General features: G+C 44.6%; 1 long non-coding RNA gene across 1 annotated transcript; it reads left to right on the forward strand.

The window, feature by feature from the left end:
• Positions 1 to 1,835: 1,835 nt before the first annotated feature.
• Positions 1,836 to 17,926, forward strand: LOC122463391. Its single transcript, XR_006286727.1, has 3 exons — positions 1,836 to 2,247; positions 3,053 to 16,972; positions 17,798 to 17,926. It is a non-coding gene; the product is annotated as an uncharacterized LOC122463391 (long non-coding RNA).
• The last annotated feature ends 5,414 nt before the right edge of the window (positions 17,927 to 23,340 follow it).

Genomic DNA, 23,340 nt, shown 5'->3' on the forward strand with positions numbered 1-23,340 from the left:
TGCCTTCGTCTTTTCTCTGTGTGCTTGTGATTTGCATTTCCCTGCCGGTGCATGGAGGGAAGGGGTTTTTTGTTTTGCTTTGTTTTTCCAAAGGGAGGAAGGTTACTGAGAGGGGGAGATGAATTGTGAGATCACTTTTGAGTGTGTTTTATTCGTTCCCCCTACCCACACCCCCTGGGGGGGGGGGAACATGTGAGCAAGGAGAGAGGGTGCCGCTAACCCGGGGACGGCCCGAAGCACTGCAGATCGGTGCTGGGTTGTTTTCTGGAAGACGGTGGGTTTCTTTTTCGAGAGGTCTGGGAGACCGGTCTCCACTCCAAGATTTGGGGGCTCTTTTTCTTCTTTGATTTTTGAAGCTAGGGTGTGCTGACGGGCCCCAGGTGAAAATGATCGCTCGCTCAGGATTCCTTGTCGAGGGCCCCTCCTGCAACGCACAGCTCTAAACATCGCCTGCCGCTCCGTATTGCTATAGTAAAAAAATAAAAAAATCCTGCACGCCCATCCCGCAAAGTAATCCTTCGTCCCGCTGCACCCCGCTCCCCTCGCCTTGCTCAGAACCGGACAATTACTCGACTGGGTCGGGGTACCCGGGCTACGGATCCCACCCTATTTACCCCCACACGGATCCCCACGTGAGCCTCACCCACCCCTGCTTCCCTCCCTTCCCACTCGTTTCAAGCTCTTTTTAGGCGGGCCGAGGTTTCGCTCGCGCTGTCCCTTGGGTCAGGCTGAGGCAGGGAGGAGCCGCTGCCTGTTTATTTCCCATCCATGGCCACTTTTGTTCCTGGCAAACGCCCTCTCGGTGCGCTTCACCTTAGGGCTTTTCTTATCAACCCCGCGTGCAGAGACCTTTTGAAACCCTAAGATTTTGGAGGCGAAAGCAGGTTAGGCCATCCAGGCGGCTGGATGCCATCCACAGGCTTGCGGGGAGGGGGGATTTGAAACCGATCCCTAGCCGTCAGACGAGGAAAAGCACGGGAGAAACAAACACTGGCCACTCCCTGTCCCCAGACCTGGGACAGTCGCAGTCCTCGGGTGGCATCTGCCTTGCATCAAGTACATGCAGAGCCGGGGAGCGCGTGCCTCGGGGATTCAGAAGTCGGGGTTTCTCTCAGGCTGGTCCGAGTTGCTGTCCTTGGGGAGAAACGGTTCGGTTTTCCTCTCCTGCCTTTAATTACAGGGCTAGTGCACACCCTGTGCTCCTCGAGTGTATTTTAAGCGAAGCTAAGGCAGCAAGAGAGGGAAAACCCAGGCAGGGTGGAAATAAATAACAGGACCTTGCTTAATAGGGGATTTCAGCAAGTGAATTAGACTCTTTCAGTAGGTGCGTCTGCCCGGCTAGAAATTTCACTCGCTGAGATTTGAGGCTTTTTTGTTGCACATATTTTCAGGGGGCACGGATGTCTGGTCAGCTAGATGTTCGGAAAAAGTGGTTGTGCCAACGCTGTCAACAGCTGATCAACGTGAACAGGCCCAGGCATGCAGCTGTGGCAAATATAGTGTGAACAATACAACTTTACAGTGCTATAGGGCTTGCCCTGTAAGGAGCTGGCAATGCCTACATAGTGCATCCCCCGCAGCGCTGAGAGGAAAGTAAGGAGGAACTGAGGCACAGACTTGCTCAAGGTATCTGGGAAAGCCCCCAAAAAACAACCCCCTGAAGAGATGGGAGGTTTTGCTAACCAGTGCTGATTCCATCCCTGGCAATGTAAAAGTTTGAAAGAGCAATTGTGAAAGAACAACTAATGAAATATTTCTAATTACCTTTAGTTTTAAATGGGCTTAGATCTACTCATAAAAACCTCAGTTTACCTTCCTCTTTACAGTAGATGATTCGCATGCAAGTTGTTTTGTTTAATGCTCTTTTCCTGTGGTGATGCAACCCCTTTGGTTTTGTGTCAAAAAGATTAATAAGAGATAGCAGCCTTACCTGTTGGCATAGGTTTGTGTTCCTTTCCACAGGAAACTGGCTCTCCATAGGATTTTGTAATGAAGCAGCTTAAAATCAGATGAAAAACATTATCCCTATCTGAAACCACTTCTGTTTAGGTCCTAATTCACCCTATACTGCGCATCATTCTATATTAGAACAGAGAGAATAGCCTTAATAGTGTGACATAGTGAGGGTGCTCTGGACAGGTGGCATTCCTACTTGAGACCCTGATGCCACCAACAACCCCTGCCATTATGCACATGCTCAACTTTAGGCAGGAAAGTAGGCCCAGTGGTTTCAGTGGGACTACTCAGGTGAGTAATGTTGAGCACTTTTATAAGTGTGTGCAAGATCAGGGCCATAGCCATAGATCATAGAATATTTCCTAAGGTTAACTCTCTGTATGGAACAAAAACCGATGTGTTTGCTCTACAAACATGGAGATAATTTAGAAGCACAAACATACTAAAAGCAAACCCAATTGTGTACTTACTACAGTCAGTGTAATTATTGGGGGGTTTTTATATGTGCAGAATCCTGTGATTTTGTTGATTCACTTATTTTGTGTGGACAAGGGAAATGGACATATTTGGTAAGATGCTGTTAATTTAAGTGTTTTTTCAGACACAGTCCTATCAGAACTTGAAAATTCTTTAAAATGCGGGGAGGGGAATAAAGCTGAGATTCCAGGCATAGATTGTTGAGGGATTTAAGGCCCAGATCCTCAAAGGTATTTAGGCTCCTAACCTCTATTGATTTCAGTGGAAGTTAGGACCCTAAATACCGTTAAGGATTTGGGCCTTAACAACAGCTTAGGTCTGACATACAGTTGGCCAAATCCTGTGCCATCTAATGGCAAGCTATGGTCCAGTATTTGAGTATGTTATGACCAGATGTTATTTGGATTAAGATTTCAAAAGTATAGTTTTTAAACAAAATGGTGTGACTCAAGAAGCTAAGTTCCCCCATTGAATCAAGAGGTTGAGGGCCTTTGCTCCCGGTTAATCTGAGATAATGCCTATTACTGGTAGAAGTAACAGTAAATTATGACACAGGGCCTGAGGAATGTATATATTTATAATGCTGTATCTTTATTCCTTACTTTTCCCTGTACTTTAGACACACAGAGGGAAACCTGCTGTACTACTTGAAGTAATCTACTTCCTCTTGGGCCAGGTAAAGAATGAAATTGAAACACACAGCAGAGAACTCATTTCATATATATGGCAGTTTTCTTTATTGATTGCTTGATGTGAAACAATTGGCAATTTTTTCTCACGCATTACAAAAAAATATTAAACTTGGCTCAGTCTGCAATCCTTTCAGCACAGCCATATTAATTAACAGAAAAAGAAAAAAAAAACAGAAACAAACAAAAAAACCCTACAAGTCTACCAAATAGAGCATTTACAAATGCACAAAACATGCCACTTTGGCTTTATGGGGAAAAAATAGCTTCTTCTAGATTAAAAAAATCTTTTAACATAAATAAGTTAGTATAATTTCTCAGTGTCTTTACAGAGTTATGTACACAGGTACACTTCAAACTTTTATGTTTTTATTTTTACATACAGATACACAGGCAGTGTAGAAATACTGTTTAAAGATGTAGTGTCCCTTTTCATTCACTCATGAACATCAGGGAAAAGAGATCAGCAATCAACAATATTCTGTTTTGGAATATGAACTCTCCAGATGCATTTGAAAATATCCAGCCAATGTTATGGGTAATAGTTAGAGTCAATGGAACTACTCTAAAATTCTTTAGGTTTATCCTAAGAGATTTAAGAAGTTGCAGGACATAAAAATCCTTTTGCTACTACATAACGGAAACAGAGCTCCCACCTCTTAAGCTTAATGTAATAAGTAGAAATTCACAAGCAGCCTGTAACAGTCTGCTGTAGCCAGTGTTAGCATTATGGTGTATTTAAAAAAAAAGAAAGAAAAAAAAAGGCATTGTAGACCCCACTTAAAGAGACAATACATCTTTAAATATTTTTTTTTAAGAAAACCTCTACACTGCCTCTCTTCATAAATTTCCCTGCTTGCTAGATTGTGAATGCAAGTTTCAATTGGTCACCCTTTGCCATCCCCTCCCTCTCCCCCCCAAAAAAGGTTTATGTGCTACATAAGGTAAAAACTATATACACAGGTAGTACAATGAAGCAAATAAGGAAAAACCTAATTGCACAATGCTACATCCAATGCTTTTAGAGGCAGGTTTTTTAAGAGTGCCTAAAATTTTAGTGTTATTGTTTATTTTTTTGTTTTTTTTTTCAGTGCTTGTACAGGATCTCCATCCCATGGAGAATCAACGATATGTATTTTAATTTTTATATATATATATAACTTTACATCTTCCTCCCTTCATCAACCACCAAGGCATCCGATGAACAAGGAAATGCATATTCTTAAATCTGTAATGAAAATAAAAAGGGAAGGTATTAGAAGTGCCAAAAGAAATGTGATTGCTTTGCTCTAGGAGAGATCATGACACAGAAGGCACTATTTAAAAACTAAATCAATCACTGGCATTCTTTGCCCTAATTGTTGGGGATGGAGCGATTTAAAATTGGGTGTGGTGCCAACAAAACTTTTGACCAGTAATCAGTAGTATATGAGCAGAAGAGGGCCATATTCCTTTAAAAACAAGGGAAACTCACCCCCACCCCACCCTTATGGAGGGCTGCTGATCCACACATAACTTTTTTAAATCCAGCAGGCCCACACAGAGTTGAGACCAAGTGAACATGTTTCCAGAGCGCCCCATATTTCACTTTTTAAAAGTAGTATAAATGCTGTGTTATTAAGCAGTTTTGCAACAAGTCTGATGGCTGACCCAGAGCCACATATTTAAGATTAATGCAATATTCGTTTGCAACTGATCTTCTATCTTTCTAAACTCAAACGTATTTTGGGTTGCAATAACAAAAATAAACAGCCCAGGGAACCCTCCTCTACTCCACTCCTTTTCTTTTTTGTCTGCCGACACCATTAGTTTCCCCTTCAAACACCCAAATAAACAGACAGTAGTAGTACAATTTGCATACACATGCATGCTGACGTGTTCCTGGATTGTTTACCGCAGCAGAGGTAATTTGTTTTAATTTCTGCTTTGCAGCTTAATCTCTTCTGCACAATCGCAAATCATGTTTGGAAGCTCTTTCCTTTAACCCCTACTACTTTGAAACCATCGGTAAATGTACGACCCCCCAGGCCCTTACATTGAAAAAAACCCTCTCCTTAACGCAGTGTGCTGACTGTAAATCCCGATGTGTGTGATCGTAGAAAAATAAATAAATATAACAAAAAAGAACAGTTCTGATACAAAGAAAATGCTCAGCTTCTTGATTTACAGTCCTTATTTACTTATATGTCTCACGATTAAAGTTTGCTGGTATGTGCAAAGACAATAGGCAAAGCCATTAATACTCATCTGAAAGTTCAATACAGTTTAGAAAGAACGTATTTGAAACTCATTCGTTCTACCAGCATGGGACCGATACAATTGGTAAGAGGATCCTCCTTACTTAAGTGACCCAAATCTTAAACCAGAGCGAAGGTATTGTTTATTAATGGCACATAATAAAAACTCGCTCATTTACACTCCCTCTCCCCTACCCCCCAAAGTGTAGCATAGTCTTCCTAAAGCATAGTAACAAGATGTATTTAATCTGTAGACTTCTATTTTAAAGCCCTTTTGAAATTCTGTTTTTCAGGCGTATTAAAAAAAAAAAGACCAAGTCCCACAAAGTTTTTCAGAGAAACTACTATCCTAGATACTGGAATGGCCTCAGAGTGGACCTTTCCATAGTCCTTCAATGCTTTACTCAGTTACACTGGTTTGAAAAAAAACACCCCACCGTTGTAATGGGAACCCACCTAAACAGTTTACGTTTGACGTCTTCTTGGGCTGGATTTCTTGGGTGTTTGCTCCACTGAACTGGCACTGGGGGATTCTTCTGAAACCTCTTCTTCTGTTGTGTTGGCTCTTTTAGGTTGAGGAGAAGAATCTAGGAGGGGTACATTGAAAGAAACAAAAAGAAAAGTGAAAACTTGATATTTTCTACATTTGCTGCCAGATGTTTGCTCTGCATGGGGGAACGGGGGACTGGAGGACCCTGAATATTTATGACCCTCAGGGTCAACTATCGATTGCATGAAAGAGATGGGGAGAAGAGTTGTTTCTTTGCATAAATAAAGATACAAGTTTCTTGTTTTGTCCAAAATATCCTTCTACACTTTGCTTCACATGTGTTATGAAACTTGTACCTATTTAATCAAGTCAAAAGGATGCAGAATTCACATAGCGATTACTACGGTCGGGGGGGAGAGGAAGGAGGTGTTAGTTTAAGGGCATTTGACTGCAAATGATCCATGGACTCCAGAAGCCAATTTAACTTAAGATTCCCGAGAGTACAGACCGTCCTGGGTTTTTAAGCTAAGAGGAGGGGTAAATCTTGAAACGCTGTCTGCCAGTAAACCAGTCGAACAGTTTACCGTATGCAGGACATGAGCGCGATGTATATGCGAAGGAGGTATACAGCGCTAACTAACACTGACAAGGATACAGCACAGAAAGTAAAAAGCTTTTGTTTTCTAAGAGTACGTTACCATCCGTGGCTGGTCGTTTTCTTTGCCCAGTGCACTGGTCTGCTAAGTCCGTTTGATTTTCAGATACATCAGTTTTTTGATCTACAAAGTGAGTGTCCTCTGAGATTCCCTGAGAACCGACTACAATCACCGTTGTTGGGCAGTTTCCATTTACATCCAAACTCTCATGGGTGGCAGCTTTGCAAACCACTTTGGGGGGCCTCGGAGGTCTGAAGTAGAAGTCGGGCGAGCTCCCTTTCTCCACCGCTTGCCACTCGAACCTGCCAGCCAGGGGCTTGTGATTCTCGAAATCAAAATTCCACTTCCTTTGACATGCCTCTTCCATGTCCTTGTGGTGCTTCTTTAAGTCCCTGTTTAACTCTTCGTGATTCACGGGCCCAAAGAGGTTCCTGCAAGCGGAAGGCTTGGGATACTCCGACTGCCGGGCTTCCATCCGCTCCAGGGTCGGGCTCCCATTCGAAATACGAACGTTTGACATTTCCCCCCACCCTCTTTCTTCTGGCGGCGGTGGGTGTTTGTCTCTTTCGCTACGTGAAAATATGTCCTTCCTCGCCTCTTCTTCTTCTTTTTAAACTCGATCTCCGCTCCACGAGAAGAGACGACAACAAACACTTGCATAAGACACGGGCCGGGGGGAGAGAACCCCTGATATTCACCAGAAAGCCCGGGGCAGATCCAGCGGACGCTGGGGAGAGCGGAGGATGGGGGAAAAGCCAAGCCCCCTTTTGCAAGCCCACTTCCAGGCTGATGCGAAGCCTGCGGCTCCCCCGATCCAAACTGCGCTCGCAAACCTTGCCGATGTCAAAGCTGCCGTGTAGTAAAAAAAAAAAAAAAAAAAAAAAAAAAAAAAAAAAAGACGACGGAAAAAACAAGAAAAGACGAGCCCTTTTCTCAGTTGCCCAATATGGCGATTGAAGGGAGGCTGACGAAGAAGAAAATGATTGACATTACAAGTCTATTTAAACAGCGGAGGCGATCCATTGGTTAATGCGCAGGGCGCCGCCCCATCTGTGCGCCTCACCTCTCCCAAGCAGCCCGCTCTAAAGGTGGCCCGGCCTCAGTTGCCACCTCTCGGGCTCAGTCCGCTTTCACCGGACTCGTTTGTGAAAAGGGGGGTGGGGGAGGAGATGGAGGCAAACCGCTTTTTGCCGTTCGTCCGTTGCTGCCGGCGGCCCTGCAAAGCTCCCAGCTGCCCTGCCGCAAGCGGGGCCGGCGGAGGCTCGGCGCGGAGCGGCGTGGCCGCGGGGCCGGCAGCGAGGCGCGGGGGGGGCGGCTGGTTACAGCCTGACTTCGTCCTTGCAGCCGGCGCTTCGCAGCCCCCCGCGCCAAGGGTTTCGCCCTGGAGACGGGAAGGTCAGGAGTTCACGGCGAGGCGCTGGGGCTGGGCGGGGATCTCGAGGCTGGCACACACGCGGGGCCGGGAGAGGGAAGCGGGACCCCTCGGTACAACGGCACCCCCGGGCCCGCCAGCGAAGGAGCGAGCTAGGGAGGTGTAAGTAAGGCGGGAGCCAGCAGGGACACCTCCTGCTAAAAGAAGTAGCCGAAGCGGGGGCTCCCGCATCCTTGGCGGAGGCTGAGATCGCCGTGCGTGAGCGAGCCTAGTTCTGCAGTGTGTTGGGGCTGACGGGCTCGCTGCTCCGGCAATCCCGCCCACCTCCTCACTCAGCTCCAGCAGGCTCGGAGCAGCCAAGCACTGGTACTGCGTACCTTTAACACCGTCTGCTCCCTGCCCGGCCCCGGTCACAGCCCGTGCCGTCTCCTGCCTGTGAAGGGGAGGTCCCGTGGTCAGGGGTGGAGGGTTCTGCTAGGGCTCCAGACCACATCGGATCCTCCGAGGTTAAGAGCGCCCCCGGGGACGCTGCCACCAGCCCTGGCTGAAGGGTTTACGTACTCCTTCGCCTTTGTAATGGGAACAGAAAGATCCCAGTCTTCGGGGCTTGTGTTCCCCTCTATCCTGCACAACATGATATCGTTTCACTGTAATTCGATTTTGTTTCTATGTGCCTATGCACCACCAGATTTGCTGCTTTGGACAAACTATTTTAAGCAGAGAACCCCCAGAGTTTAACTGGAGGAGAGAGAGAGGATTCAACTGACCTTGAAGCAACTGGGTTTGTTTTACTTTCTCTCTCTCTCTCTCTCTCTGGGGCCAAAGTTTTTAATGGGCTGCTTAAGCTTTCACAGTGAACATTCCTTAAGGCAATGATGTAATAAAAATAATAGTCATTTCACAACACCAGGAGTAAGGCTGGAGGAAGGAAGAGGAAAACTAAAGATGGAAAACCCTGTTTTCCTCTTTTGCCCCATTCAGTCTCAATGATCATTCCGATTTCCTGGGCAGAGAGAGGTTCGTGTGACTTACCCAAGGCCTTAGAAGAAATTAGTTTCGGAGCAGGGAGTTCTTAATTTTAGGCCTGGTCTACACTACACAGTTAGGTCGACGTAAGCTGCCTTGCATTGACCTAGCTGTGGAAGTATCTTCTCTTAAATTTGGCTCCTGCCCACAAAAGTACCTCTCTACACTGACTTAGGCCATGTCTACCCTTACGAAATTACAGTGGCACAGCTGTACCAATACACCTGTGCTGCTGTAAGATCGCTCATGTGGCCATGTTATGGCAATGAGAGAGCTCTCCTGTTGCCATAATAAAACCTGCCCAACGAGCAGCAGTAGCTATGTTGGCGGGAGAGCATCTCCCACCGACATAGTGCTGTGCACACACGTGCTTATTATGGCAAAATGTATGTCACTCGGGGGTGGTTTTTTTCCACCCCCTGAGCAAGAAAAGTTTGCTAACATAAGTGCTAGTGTAGACATGGCCTAAATAACACCACCTCTCCAAGCACTGTAGAGTCAGTTGACGTAATTAGATCAATGCAGCACTTGCATTGACTGTTACTGGCCTTCAGGAGCTGTCCCACAGTGCCAACACTAACACTACAATTCATACAGGTACTCCTGATGAAGACATGCACTGCTGACACAAGGAGCCAAGTGTGCACACATACACACAAGTGATTTAATAACTATGGTGGCTGTATGCTGACATCAGTTAAGTGGGCATAATTTTGGATTGTATTGGCCTTAGTTTTCTATCTAATGCTTGGACCATTATGCTTGATGGGTCTTAATATTGCCAGCCCCAATCATTCAACAAATCATAAATCAGGCCAAAAAAACCCAAAAGATAATAAAACACAAACAAAAAACATACACCATGAGATTATGTTAAAAATTATGAGATTTCAATGAAATAATAAAATTGTGTACCTTTTTATTTGCCTTCTGGTTTGGTTTTGGTTTGGTTTTAGCCCTTAGTTTTCATTTTCCAACTTCTCTCTGCTACCACACGTCTAAAAACTTACTTTTAAAAATTAAAATAAGTAAAGCTGACATTCTTATGACTCCAGGCGCTTTCCTGGATAAGTTACAACTGATAACCATTCATGTATATGTCCAGCTAGGAACTCAGCATCCAAACAGCATCAGATCTAGAACCTGGTCTATGCTAGAAAAGAGCACTAGTTTGACTACATCAGGGGCTTGCATCAGATTAACTATTTAGCTAAACTGGTTCACTTTTCTAGTACAGAGAAGGCCTAAATGAGCCACACACCTCTCTCAGCCAGAGACCCAATGGACTGCCAAGAAAGCAGGTGGGAGCTTGGGCGTTTACGAGAGACCCTAGAAGTAAACCATCCTAAAAGACTGTGTTGCCCTTGCAACATAGGAGGCTGTAATGCTGCAGTCATTTATATCGGTGCAAAGTAGGGATAAAATGCCACCCTTCTGATTGGAAGTATTTTACACCTGCTTTGTACTGGTATAAAGGACTGTGCGATGTGCAAAAGCAGGGCAGACTCAAGACTGTAGCCTCAGCAATGCAATCGTTTTCACATGAGAAGACATTCCAAGAGGTATGGGATAAACATGATTTGGAGCGTTCAGCAATTCTTTGGAGAAAATCTGCAAATGACCTGTAGTTATCATGGTCTTTCTTCAAGGAGCAACTCAATTCTTAGCTTACATCCTGCTTAGCATTTTATGACCAGTGTTTGCTGCTGGAGTCAGGCTCATTAGCTAATTCACAACAGGAGAGGGGTTTTTTTCTTATTTTTCTCCCCTTAGAAGAAATAAACCACAACCATTCCACCTTAAATAGTTTAGGCTGTAAGTAGAAAGGCCGTGTCTGGAGCGACCTTGCTATGATCTAAAGTGTTTTGTTTACAGTCAGGCACCCCCTGATTGCTGCAGCAAATAGTGAGAGAGGCAGGCGTCTGCTGTAGTAGCAGCAAAGCGTGAAAAACTACTATAGAGCCCTGAAGAAAAGATCTTCAAATATCAGAGCGCCATCCTCCCGCAGAAAGAGGGCACGACAGGCAAAACAGCGAGGTTTTCAGATAAATAGTTTGAAGGAGACATGATGTACTTTTTAATCCCGTTCGACGTTCAGTTATGCCTCGTGCTGGAAATGATCATAACTGAGCTGTTGAGCCATTATTTTCCAGTACTTCGCCTGAAGATTGAGTGTGTGTGTGTGTGTGTGTGTGTGTGTGTTTCAGTTGTAGAAGAAATGAGTCAAAAGCTGGAAGAGAGGATTAAATGAAGAAAAACTTTGAGAAGAAAAACAGAAAGGAAAGGAATGAGAACAGTTTATCTAGAGGTCTGATCAGAGCAGTGCTATGATTTTCATGTATCTCCCACCTTGTACTTTGCTTCTCAGCTCTTACTCGGGCTGCAACGTTAGCCGAGCCCCTCAATTGTATTCTTACTCTGGGATCTGGTTATGCAAGCTTCCCATCTTCATTTTGCCCCATCCCCCTAACATTTAAGAGGGCACTTGCAAAAATGACAAAGCATACTTAAGCTAGCCACTTAATATCTTTTGGTTGGTGTTTTGTTTTGTTTTGTGTTTTTAAATTCATCTAGGAAGTGTGGGTCAGGCGGGAATAATCAAACAGCCACTCTACTGGACACTGTTGCAGTCAGGATGAAGAAAATGGTAAGGGGGTGATCTATTCCAATGGTTTGACTAAGCTTGGTTTTGACCTATCCAAGGCTGTGAGAGCTCATTATAATTCAAAACCCATTAAAAAGCCATTTGCATGCATTTCCTTGCCAAAGGAATTTATGGTTAGGGGGTAAATATAATTCCAGACACAGGCCCCAATACTGCACCTGAGTTCAATGGGACTATTCACCGTGCATAAAGCTACTCATATACTTAATTGTATGCAGGATTGGGGCCACAGAGAGTGCATATATGCTGAATGGTGGGTTGAATTGGCCTGCCATATCTAGGTTTATTAAAGGAGCCGTTATATATGTCCATTAGGGCTAGTCCCATCGATGAGCAAGGTCAGCCAGAGAATGCAAGAAACCTTCTCTTCCATCGCATCAGTGGTTGAGGGGGAAAAGGCGCGACTCATATGTTCATTAAAATGGTGTATTTCTAACACTTTTAACTAACATGTTAAAGTCCCAGTTAGAGCTGGGCAGGAAATGTTTTTCCCATCCCACAAACATTTTCAAAGTTTTGGAAATTTTTCCCGTCCCATGTTGGGATGAAAAGTCAAAATTTTGAAAACCATCCTGAACCAAAAAGTGTTTGGTTCAAGTCAGTTGACACATTTCATTTTGATAATTTTGAAAGGTTTTGTTTTAGTAATGACCATTTAAAAATGTACTATAATTAGCTTCAATTTTGGAGGGAAAAGGGTGTTTTCAACCAGAAAACCGAAATTTTCATTTAAAAATGTCAAAATGGCATGTCTCAACAATTTTAAAACTTTTTTCCCCAAATTTTAGTTTTAGTCAAGAAATTTGTCAAAAGGAGCCGTCTCCCATGAAATGTTTGTTTTGATGAACAGGTATTTTTCTATGGAAAAACTAATGCACATGAGCTATCCTAAAGTAAAAACACAGTGAAGACCAAACACTTTCATTCTACAGTGAAGTAAACTCACCAAAGTCAATCCCAGCTGGGGATATAAGATGTTTACCTTGGTGAGTTTACCTCTCGGTAAAACTGAAGTGCCTGGTCTTCCCTGTGTTTGTGCGTCAGAACAGCTCATGCAATTTAGTTACTCTGAGGTAAAAACACGGGGTTTTTAGCAGTGAAGACAAGCACTAAGTCAAGTGCAATGTGCTTCCAGAAATTCCAGTGCATCTCCACACACATCCCCTGAAGGAGCTAATAATATTTTACTATCGCACAGCAGTATTGTGAGAACTAACTACTTCATGATTGTAAAATGGCTGGAGGATGTAAAGTGCTATATAAGAGCTAAGTGCTAATAATAATGATTCATTATTATTATTACTATGAGGGTAAACAGTTTTCTAACTATGTGCCCAGCAACCTGGTGCCTTTAAGTAAGTTTCTCAATAGATAAATTATATCCAGTGGAAATGAGTTGTTCTGTTTTTCTACAAAGCCTGAAGTGAACCTTTCTGGGAAGGGGATATTATTTTCTAGCAATGTTTTCTCAAGCACAATTCTTTAGGTTCCCAAGTGATGACACATTCTAAAGCAATGCTTTTGGCCCAAGATGTACATCTGTGAAAGGGACACTGGCTCCATTTTTTAAAGCCATTCATTAAATAAAAACACCCTATGTCATATGTTATGTTTCTCTGAAATGTTTAAAGTTTTTAGTGCATGAAATCATATGGTGCCTGGATTTTTTCCAGAACACAGCACTAACCTCTAAATCAGTAACTGGACATTGCTGGAAGGGTTTGGTGGGGAGTTTTTTAATGTCAGTTTTGTGTTTTGTTTTCTTTCAGTAAATGCTACATCTTTATGTATTAGGCTTTTTCATAAAATCAGTACTTCATATATGTGATCGTTATTACTGAATCTGTCCAAAAGGCACACACATTACTACCCTGCCCAAAAAGACAGGGACAGTTCAGCTGGTGTAATTGTCTTAGTTCCAATAGCTATTACACCCACCAAGGACCTGCCCCAAAGTTTTTTCTTTAGGGGTAATAATTGCTTGAGGATCAAGAGGGCTAGAAACATTTTCCTTATATAAATAAGTGAATTGGTTTGGCTGCTTCCTAAACTCTTTTTAGGAGATGATTTTATTTTCTAAAGAACTTTGATTTAAAATTACAGCCCATCTCAGACATCAAAAATTACTGTGTCATGTCTCTGTGCTAAATGCAATGAATAGGACACTGGACTAGACTGCATTGTATTCCTGGCTTTGCTGTGTCACCTTGAGCAGGTGCTTTCAACTCTTGTTGCCCAAGTCCCCTCCCATATTTTGTCTAACTTGACTGTTTAGCTGTTTGGGGAACTGTGTTTGTGCAGTACCTAGCACAATGGGACCCTAGGTACTAGCGTAATAATATTAATAATTAATGTAGAGCAGTGCCTCAAACTTATTATATCTTGCCTGTGTTAATAATACTAAACCATGTTACAGAATTGCACAGCTTCATGATACGACATCATTAGTGCACTAACATATTATAACATGATATCCCCACATGGTAAATTTTTTTATTTCACTGCAAGTTTCTGGGAAGTTAGAGGAAATCTAAAAGAAGCAGACCCCTATGACCCGTATGAAAGGTATTTTAAAAGAAGGGAAGAGAGTTTCTGCATAACCAGCTGCTTCCCATTGGAACCAAGTATAATGCTTCCAGGAACTCTGGGTTGGGCAGAAAATGTCCTTTTGTTTGCTTGTTTTTAATAAGAAGGTGTCTCTATTAAAGGTAATCTGCAAAAGAAAAACAACTGGATTTGTGTTCTCTTCCTGATGGTTTAAAAAAGTGCTGAAAAGATTTTTTTTTTCCTGCTTATTTACATCCCAAAATTTTACCTGAGGGCTCTCAGTGGGGGCAGAAAGTTGTGTGTGTGTGTACAGCTTTTTGATTGTTTTTAGAGTGTTCTTACTTCCTCTGTCCTAGTTGTATCCATGTAAACTGAAGCTTCTGTTCAAAGCTGTTTACCTGAAAACCTCAATTAAAAAAATTTGTCATCATATTGATTATTGGTTTGAAAACAATTTTAAATGTCATTTTCAGCCAAAGTTAGGGTTGCTAGACTGTATCAGTAGTTTATGTGTACAAACGTTCTTGAAAGGTAGACACAAAACAAAAGGAAATCAATAAACAAACTGTTGGAAACCTTGGAAATCCAGAGTGAAGGTTAAACTCAAAAGAAACTCAAACCTCTGAAAGCATGGAAATTCAGTTAGGTGGCCGGACCACCTTAACTCTTCCCACATGTGATGCCCTGAGAAACTCAGACTACTTTAGCCCAATATTGCTTAAAAATCATGAGGGATTTTTTTGTTTGTTTGTTTGTTTTAAATAAAAAATTGGGGTGTTTTGATTTAGCTTCTGAGCTGTTTTGAGCCTTTAGGGGTCATGTTTTCCATCTTCTCTCTGTAACCAGGAGGGACAGAAACTTACTTTTTATTAATGTAAGCTGAGATTCTCCTGTGATCAAGTGAGTCCAGGAGCTTGGGCTTTCACAAAAATACCAAATATCACAAGACTCGTGTTAAAATCACAATAGTTGGCAACAATGTTACTCGTCCATAGCAAAGAGTTTATTTATCAGTTACCATGAAAACTAAGAATGTCTTACTTCTTTAGGCCTGATTTTCAAAGATACTGAACACACACAATTCCTGTTGAAATCAATGGGAGCTATAGGTGCTCAGCAGTTTTGAAAATTAAGCCATGAGGTCTGCAGGATTGAGGGTCCCTTCCTAAGATATATAGCAACGGGGGAAATGTGGTTGGCAGGAAAGTTGGGGGCTGAATCTCCCTTCCCCCTTGGCCTGCTGTTCGCTGGCCAGCACGGGAGGGCAAGAGCTATGGGAACAGAAAAGTTGCTGTTGCATTGCATGGCTACTTCCCTGGGAGTCCCTCCCCCATGCACCATGATTCCCCTTTCCCTGAGCCCATGTAAGCTCTTCAGCCCTATGACAAGTTCAACCTGCAATCCATAATGAGTCTTGTCCTTGGCCCTTCCCCCAGAATGCACCTCCTGCAAACCTTAGGTTAACCTGTCCCCAAACTCTCCATCATGGGCCTTAGGAGGCCTGTGGAGGCCTAGAGTATGGGTCGTGGCATCCCCTCTTTGAGCCTTATTAGGCTGTTGGGGCGGAGGGTGCTTTCAGATTCACCCCCTGTGGGCTTTAGGAGTAACTAAGCAGCAGCTTTCACTCATAAATTTCCTGAGGGCCCCCTCCTCCTCAGTTTTAGTTGACCTCTTTATCCCCAGTGAAGCAAAAAATAGCTAAAAGAAGCTTGTCAGCTTTGCCACAAGCCAAGATAGGCTTGTTGGGACTAAGGGCTGGTCTGCACTGGGAACGTACATTGGCATAGCTACTTCTTTCAGGGGGTGTGAAAAAGCAATACTCCTGAGAGATATAGCTGTACCGACCTAACTCCCAGTGTCAGCAGCGTTACGCTGACAGAAGAATTCTTTTGTCCACCTAGCTACCTCCTCCTGGGGAGGTGGATTACCTACACCAGTGGGAAAACCCCCGCCTACACTGAAGTGCAACACTGATGCAGATGCAGCACTGCAGCTGCACTTTTGTAGCATTTTAAGTGTAGATATACCCTGAGGTCCATATCCTCAAAGGTGTTTAGATTCCCATCAGGAGTTAGGTGCTTTGAAAATAGCTTTGAAAATGTGGTCCTAAACATCAACACAGTGGTAGGGAATGAGCCTAAGGTTATGTCTTCATTGATAAAAAGTCATATTTCACTGAGGGATAACTAATGGATGTTAGCTATTACAGCTGTGCAAACAACTTATTTTTTGGTTTGGTGGCCAAGCCTAAAAAAAAATTTGGGATTGATCCAAAATATTTCTTTTTAAATTTTTCAGCAAACCAAAAAAAAAAAAAAAAAAGTCAGAACATTTGTTTGGTCAAACAAAATTTTTTGTTCAACCCAAAATGAAACATTTATTTTTGTTTGTAGTTTTTTATAACCTTTTGGAAAATAAAGTGGAAGTATATTTCTAAAATTCTAAAGTCGTTTTGAATTTAAAAAAATCAAAATGTTTCATTTAAAAAATGTCAAAAATGAAACATTTCTGCTTTTTCAGAACTTTTTTTCATGTCTCAAATAATTTGGTGCATTTGTTACAAAATGTTTCAGTTGACCTGAATATGCATCTTTTTTTTAGTGAAAAAAACATTTAATTTGAAAAATGTCACCAAGGTCTATTACCTGTGCTACTGTAAAAATATAGAGACAGATCACTTGAATTTTACTAAGGCCTTGCTAGACTACTAATTCTATGCTGGTTTAGCTATAGATGCAGTGTATTCCGACAGAAGGAGGTCTTTTGTTGCCATAGCTACACCACTTCCCTGACTGACATTATCAATGCTCACCGTGCTGTTGTAGCTTTGTTGGTCCCAGGATATTGGAGAGACAAGGTAGATGAAGGCTATTAATACTGCGTCACGTGTGAACACATTTGGAATCCAACTCCGTTGGGACCCTCTGTTTGGGGTTTGTGAGCATATATATACATATGCCCCCCTAAGCATTTGTTTGATGGGTAGTCTGAATTTTAACTGTTCTTTATAAATCCTGCATGTTTTCCTCAGATTAATTATTCCAGGGTTCTGTATCAGGAAAAAAAATCTTAAAGATAGATTTGCCAATGTAAATACAGTAATTCCTCGCTTAACGTTGTAGTTATGTTCCTGAAAAATGCAACTTTAAGCAAAACGATGTTAAGCGAATCCAATTTCCCCATAAGAATTAATGTAAATGGGGGAGTGGGGGTTACGTTCCAGGGAAATTTTTTTCACCAGACAAAGAATATTATATATATATACACACACAGTATAAGTTTTAAACAAACAATTTAATACTGTACACAACAACGATTGTGAAGCTTGGTTGAGGTGGTGAAGTTAGCCCTGGTCTACACTACGAGTTGAGGTAGAATTTAGCAGCATTAAATCGATTTAAACCTGCACCCGTCCATACGACAAAGCCCTTTTTTTCGACTTAAAGGGCTCTTAAAATCGATTTCCTTACTCCACCCCTGAGAAGGGGATTATCACTGAAATCGGCCTTGCTGGGTCGAATTTGGGGTGCCATGGACACAATTAGACGGTATTGGCCTCCGGGAGCTATCCCAGAGTGCTCCATTGTGACCACTCTGGACAGCACTCTCAACTCAGATGCACTGGCCAGGTAGACAGGAAAAGGCCCGTGAACTTTTGAATTTCAATTTCCTGTTTGACCAGCACGGCAAGCTGCAGGAGAGTGCAGAGCTCATCAGCAGAAGTGACCATGATGGAGTCCCAGAATCGCAAAAGAGCTCCAGCATGCATTGAATGGGAGGTACGGGATCTGATCGCTGTATGGCGAGAGGAATCCGTGCTATCAGAACTCTGTTCCAGTTTTCGAAATGCCAAAACATTTGTCAAAATCTCCCAGGGCATGAAGGACAGAGGCCATAACAGGGACCCGAAGCAGTGCCGCGTGAAACTTAAGGAGCTGAGGCAAGCCTACCAGAAAACCAGAGAGGCAAACGGCCGCTCCGGGTCAGAGCCCCAAACATGCCACTTCTATGATGAACTGCATGCCATTTTAGGGGGTTCAGCCACCACTACCCCAGCCGTGTTGTTTGACTCCTTCAATGGAGATGGAGGCAACACGGAATCAGGTTTTGGGGACAAGGAAGATGATGATGATGAAGTTGTAGATAGCTCACAGCAAGCAAGCGGAGAAACCAGTTTTCCCGACTGCCAGGAACGGTTTCTCACCCTGGACTTGGAGCCAGTACCCCCCAAACCCACCCAAGGCTGCCTCCCGGACCCGCCAGGCGGAGAAAGGACTTCTTGTGAGTGTACCTTTGAAAATAGTATACATGGTTTAAAAGCAAGCATGTTTAATGATTAATTTGCCCTTGCATTTGCGGCTCTCCTGGATGTACTCCCAAAGCCTTTGCAAAAGGTTTCTGGGGAGGGAAGCCTTATTTCGTCCACCATGGTAGGACACTTTACCACACCAGGCCAGTAGCACGTACTCAGGAATCATTGTAGAACAAAGCATTGCAGTGTATGTTTGCTGGCATTCAAACAACATCCATTCTTTATCTCTCTGTGTTATCCTCAGGAGAGTGATATCATTCATGGTCACCTGGTTGAAATAGGGTGCTTTTCTTAAGGGGACATTCAGAGGAGCCCGTTCCTGCTGGGCTGTTTGCCTGTGGCTGAACAGAAATGTTCCCCGCTGTTAGCTACGGGGAGGGGGGAAGGGGAAAGGGCTAGCCACGTGTTGGGGGGAGGCAAAATGCAACCTTGGAACGAAAGCACATGTGCTATGTATGTAATGTTAACAGCAAGGTTTACCGTGAAAGAGTGTACCCATTGTTCTAGAAAATGTGTCTTTTTAAATACCACTGCCTCTTTTTTTTTTCTCCACCAGCTGCATGTGTTTCAAGGATCACAGGATCTTCTCCTTCCCAGAGGCTAGTGAAGATTAGAAGGTGAAAAAAATGCACTCGTGATGAAATGTTCTCTGAGTTCATGCTGTCCTCCCACACTGACAGAGCACAGACGAACGCGTGGAGGCAGACAATGTCAGAGTGCAGGAAAGCACAAAATGACCAGGAGGAGAGGTGGTGGGCTGAGGAGAGTAAGTGGCGGGCTGAAGCTGAAAGGTGGTGGCAGCGTGATGAGAGGAGGCAGGATTCAATGCTGAGGCTGCTGGAGGATCAAACTAATATGCTACAGCGTATGGTTTAGCTGCAGGAAAGGCAGCTGGAGCACAGACCGCCTCTACAGCACCTGTGTAACCAACCGCCCTCTTCCCCAAGTTCCATAGCCTCCTCATCCAGACGCCCAAGAACGCGGTGGGGGGGCTTCCGGCGACCCAGCCACTCCACCCCAGAGAATTGCCCAAGCAACAGAAGGCTGGCATTCAATAAGTTTTAAAGTTTTAAACTTTTAAAGTGCTGTGTGGCCTTGTCCTTCTCTCCTCTACCACCCCTCCCAGTGCTTCCCTCCTCCACCACCCCTCCCTTGTGACCTTGGCAGTTATCCCCCTATTTGTGTGATGAATTAATAAAGAATGCATGAATGTGAAGTAACAATGACTTTATTGCCTCTGCAAGCGGTGATTGAAGGGAGGAGGGGAGGGTGGTTAGCTTGGGGGGAGGGATAGCTCAGTGGTTTGAGCATTGGCCTGCTAAACCCAGGGTTGTGAGTTCAATCCTTGAGGGGGCCATTTAGGGATCTGAGGCAAAGATTGGGGGATTGGTCCTGCTTTGAGCAAGGGTTGGACTAGATGACCTCCTGAGGTCCCTTCCAACCTTGATATTCTATGATTCTACAGGGAAGTAGAGTGAACCAAGGGGCGGGGGGTTTCATCAAGGAGAAACAAACAGAACTTTCACACCGTAGCCTGGCCAGTCATGAAACTGGTTTTCAAAGCTTCTCTGATGCGCACCGCACCCTCCTGTGCTCTTCTAACCGCCCTGGTGTCTGCCTGCGCATAACCAGCGGCCAGGTGATTTGCCTCAACCTCCCACCCCACCATAAACGTCTCCCCCTTACTCTCACAGATATTGTGGAGCACACAGCAAGCAGTAATAACAGTGGGAATATTGGTTTCGCTGAGGTCTAACCGAGTCAGTAAACTGCGCCAGCGCACTTTTAAACGTCCAAATGCACATTCTACCACCATTCTGCACTTGCTCAGCCTGTAGTTGAACAGCTCCTGACCACTGTCCAGGCTGCCTGTGTATGGCTTCATGAGCCATGGCATTAAGGGATAGGCTGGGACCCCAAGGATAACTATAGGCATTTCAACATCCCCAATGGTTATTTTCTGGTCTGGGAATAAAGTCCCTTCCTGCAGCTTTTGAAACAGACCAGAGTTCCTGAAGATGCGAGCGTCATGTACCTTTCCCGGCCATCCCACATTGATGTTGGTGAAACGTCCGTTGTGATCCACTAGTGCTTGCAGCACCACTGAAAAGTACCCCTTGCGGTTTATGTACTCGCCAGCTTGGTGCTCCGGTGCCAAGATAGGGATATGGGTTCCATCTATCGCCCCACCGCAGTTAGGGAATCCCATTGCAGCAAAGCCATCCACTATGACCTGCACATTTCCCAGGATCACTACCCTTGATATCAGCAGATCTTTGATTGCGTTGGCTACTTGCATCACAGCAGCCCCCACAGTAGATTTGCCCACTCCAAATTGATTCCCAACTGACTGGTAGCTGTCTGGCGTTGCAAGCTTCCACAGGGCTATTGCCACTCGCTTCTCAACTGTGAGGGCTGCTCTTATCTTGGTATTCATGCCCTTCAGGGCAGGGAAAAGCAAGTCACAAAGTTCCATGAAAGTGCCGTTACGCATGCAAAAGTTTCGCAGCCACTGGGAATCGTCCCAGACCTGCAACACTATGCGGTCCCTCCAGTCTGTGCTTGTTTTCCGGGCCCAGAATCAGCGTTCCACGGCATGAACCTGCCCCATTAGCACCATGATGCCCGCATTGCCAGGGCCCATGCTTTGAGAGAAGTCTGTGTCCATGTCCTCATCACTCTCGTCACCGCGCTGACATCGCCTACTCACCCGGTTTCGCTTTGCCAGGTTCTGGTGCTGCATATACTGCTGGATAATGCATGTGGTGTTTAATGTGCTCCTAATTGCCAAAGTGATCTGAGCGGGCTCCATGCTTGCCGTGGTATGGCGTCTGCACAGAAGAAAGGTGCGGAACGATTGTCTGCCGTTGCTCTGACGGAGGGAGGGGCGACTGACGACCTGGCTTACAGGGTTGGCTTACAGGGAATTAAAATCAACAAAGGGAGTGGCTTTACATCAAGGAGAAACAAAAACAACTGTCACACAGAATGGCCCCCTCAAGGATTGAACTCAAAACCCTGGGTTTAGCAGGCCAATGCTCAACCCACTAAGCTATCTCTCCCTCTCGTATTTCAGGCAGGACTTCACAGAGGGAGGGAGGGAGGGAGGGGGGAAGCAAATGAATACAAAATAAATCTGGTCTATTTCTTGTTTTGATCCACTCCATCTATCTTTTACATCTTTGGCTGGCAGCAGACGGTGCAGAAGGACTGCATGCCATCCACATCTCATGGCTGCTCACCATAAGATGGTACAATAGGACTGCCTGCAGGACTAAAGAGAATGACCTGGTCGAATCACTCCTAATTTAGTCACTGCACCCATATCTGCCCAGGTGCTCCTGACCGACCTTACCGAGGCAGCCAGGAGCACCTCGGACATGATGAGGATGGTTTTCAGGCCTATTATACTGTCTGCTGCCACAAGGCAATGGGTTGCTGCTGCTGTGTAGCAATGCAGTACCGCGTCTGCCAGCACCCAGGAGACATACGGTGACAGTGAGCTGAACGGGCTCCATGCTGGCCGTGGTATGGCGTCTGCACAGGTAACTCAGGAAAAAAGGCGCGAAACGATTGTCTGCCATTGCTTTAACAGAGGGAGGGAGGGAGGGCCTGATGACATGTACCTAGAACCACCCGCGACAATGTTTTTTGCCCCATCAGGCATTGGGATCTCAACCCAGAATTCCAATGGGCAGCGGAACTGTGGGATAGCCACCCACAGTGAAACACTCTGGAAGTCGACGCTAGCCTCGGTACTGTGGAAACACTCCGCCGAGTTACTGCACTTAATGCACTTAGAGCATTTTGTGTGGGGACACACACAATCGACTATATAAAAACGATTTCTAAAAAAACGACTTCTATAAATTCGACCTAATTTCGTAGTGTAGCCATACTCTTAGAGGGTGGGATATTTCCCAGGGAATGTCTTACTGCTAAATGATGAACTAGCATTCGGCTGAGCCCTCAAGGGTTAACACGTTGTTAATGTAGCCTCACACTCTACAAGGCAGCACGAATGGAGGGAGGGGAGACAGCATGGCAGACATAGACAGAGAGACACACCCTGTGTGTGGGAGAGAGAGAGAGATGCGCACTGCCTCTTTTAGTACGCTGACCCCACTCTTAAGTACATTGCCTTTAAAAAGATCAGGAAGTTGAGAAAGCAGCTGCGGCCAGCAAGCTCTCTCGTGCTGAGCCCTGTCCTGTCCCCACCCTGCTTTATATGGAGAAGGGGTAAGCGGGGGACAGGAGTAGGAGGGAAGGGGGACACCCTGACATTAGCCTCCTTCTTCCCCCCTCCCCTGCACAGCAAGCAGGAGGCCCCCGGGAACAGCTCTAAGGCAGAGGAGAGGAGCAGCACATGGCAGTGGGGGGAGGGACAGCTGAACTGCGGGCAATTGGTAGCCTGCTGGATGGCTGCTGCATAGGGAACTTAGGGGAGCAGGGAGCTGATAGGGGGACTGCCGGTCCACCCTGGTTCCAAGCCCCCACAGCTAGCTGCAAGGGGCTGCTCTTCCTGCAAGCAGTGGACAAAGCAGGCGGCTGCCAAACGACATTATAAGGGAGCATTGCACAACTTTAAAGGAGCATGTTCCCTAATTGATCAGCAACGTAACAACGAAACAATGTTAACCGGGATGACTTTAAGTGAGGAGTTACTGTAAATTAAAGGCCCAATCCCACAAACACTGACTTCTGGATGTAGTATTTACGATTGTGAATAGTTCCATTAAAGTTTGTGATAGATTCATATATTTTAAAACCAAAGGAACCATTCTGCGAATTTAGTCTGACCTCCTGCATAGTGCAGACCAGAGAATTTCACCCAATAATCCCAGCATCGGGCCCATAACTTTGAGTTAGAGTATCTTTTTTTTAGAAAGACATAGTAAGGCCCAAACTTGCAA

This window comes from Chelonia mydas, chromosome 1 (assembly GCF_015237465.2).
Source record: "Chelonia mydas isolate rCheMyd1 chromosome 1, rCheMyd1.pri.v2, whole genome shotgun sequence".
In the NCBI taxonomy this organism is placed as follows: domain Eukaryota; kingdom Metazoa; phylum Chordata; order Testudines; family Cheloniidae; genus Chelonia; species Chelonia mydas.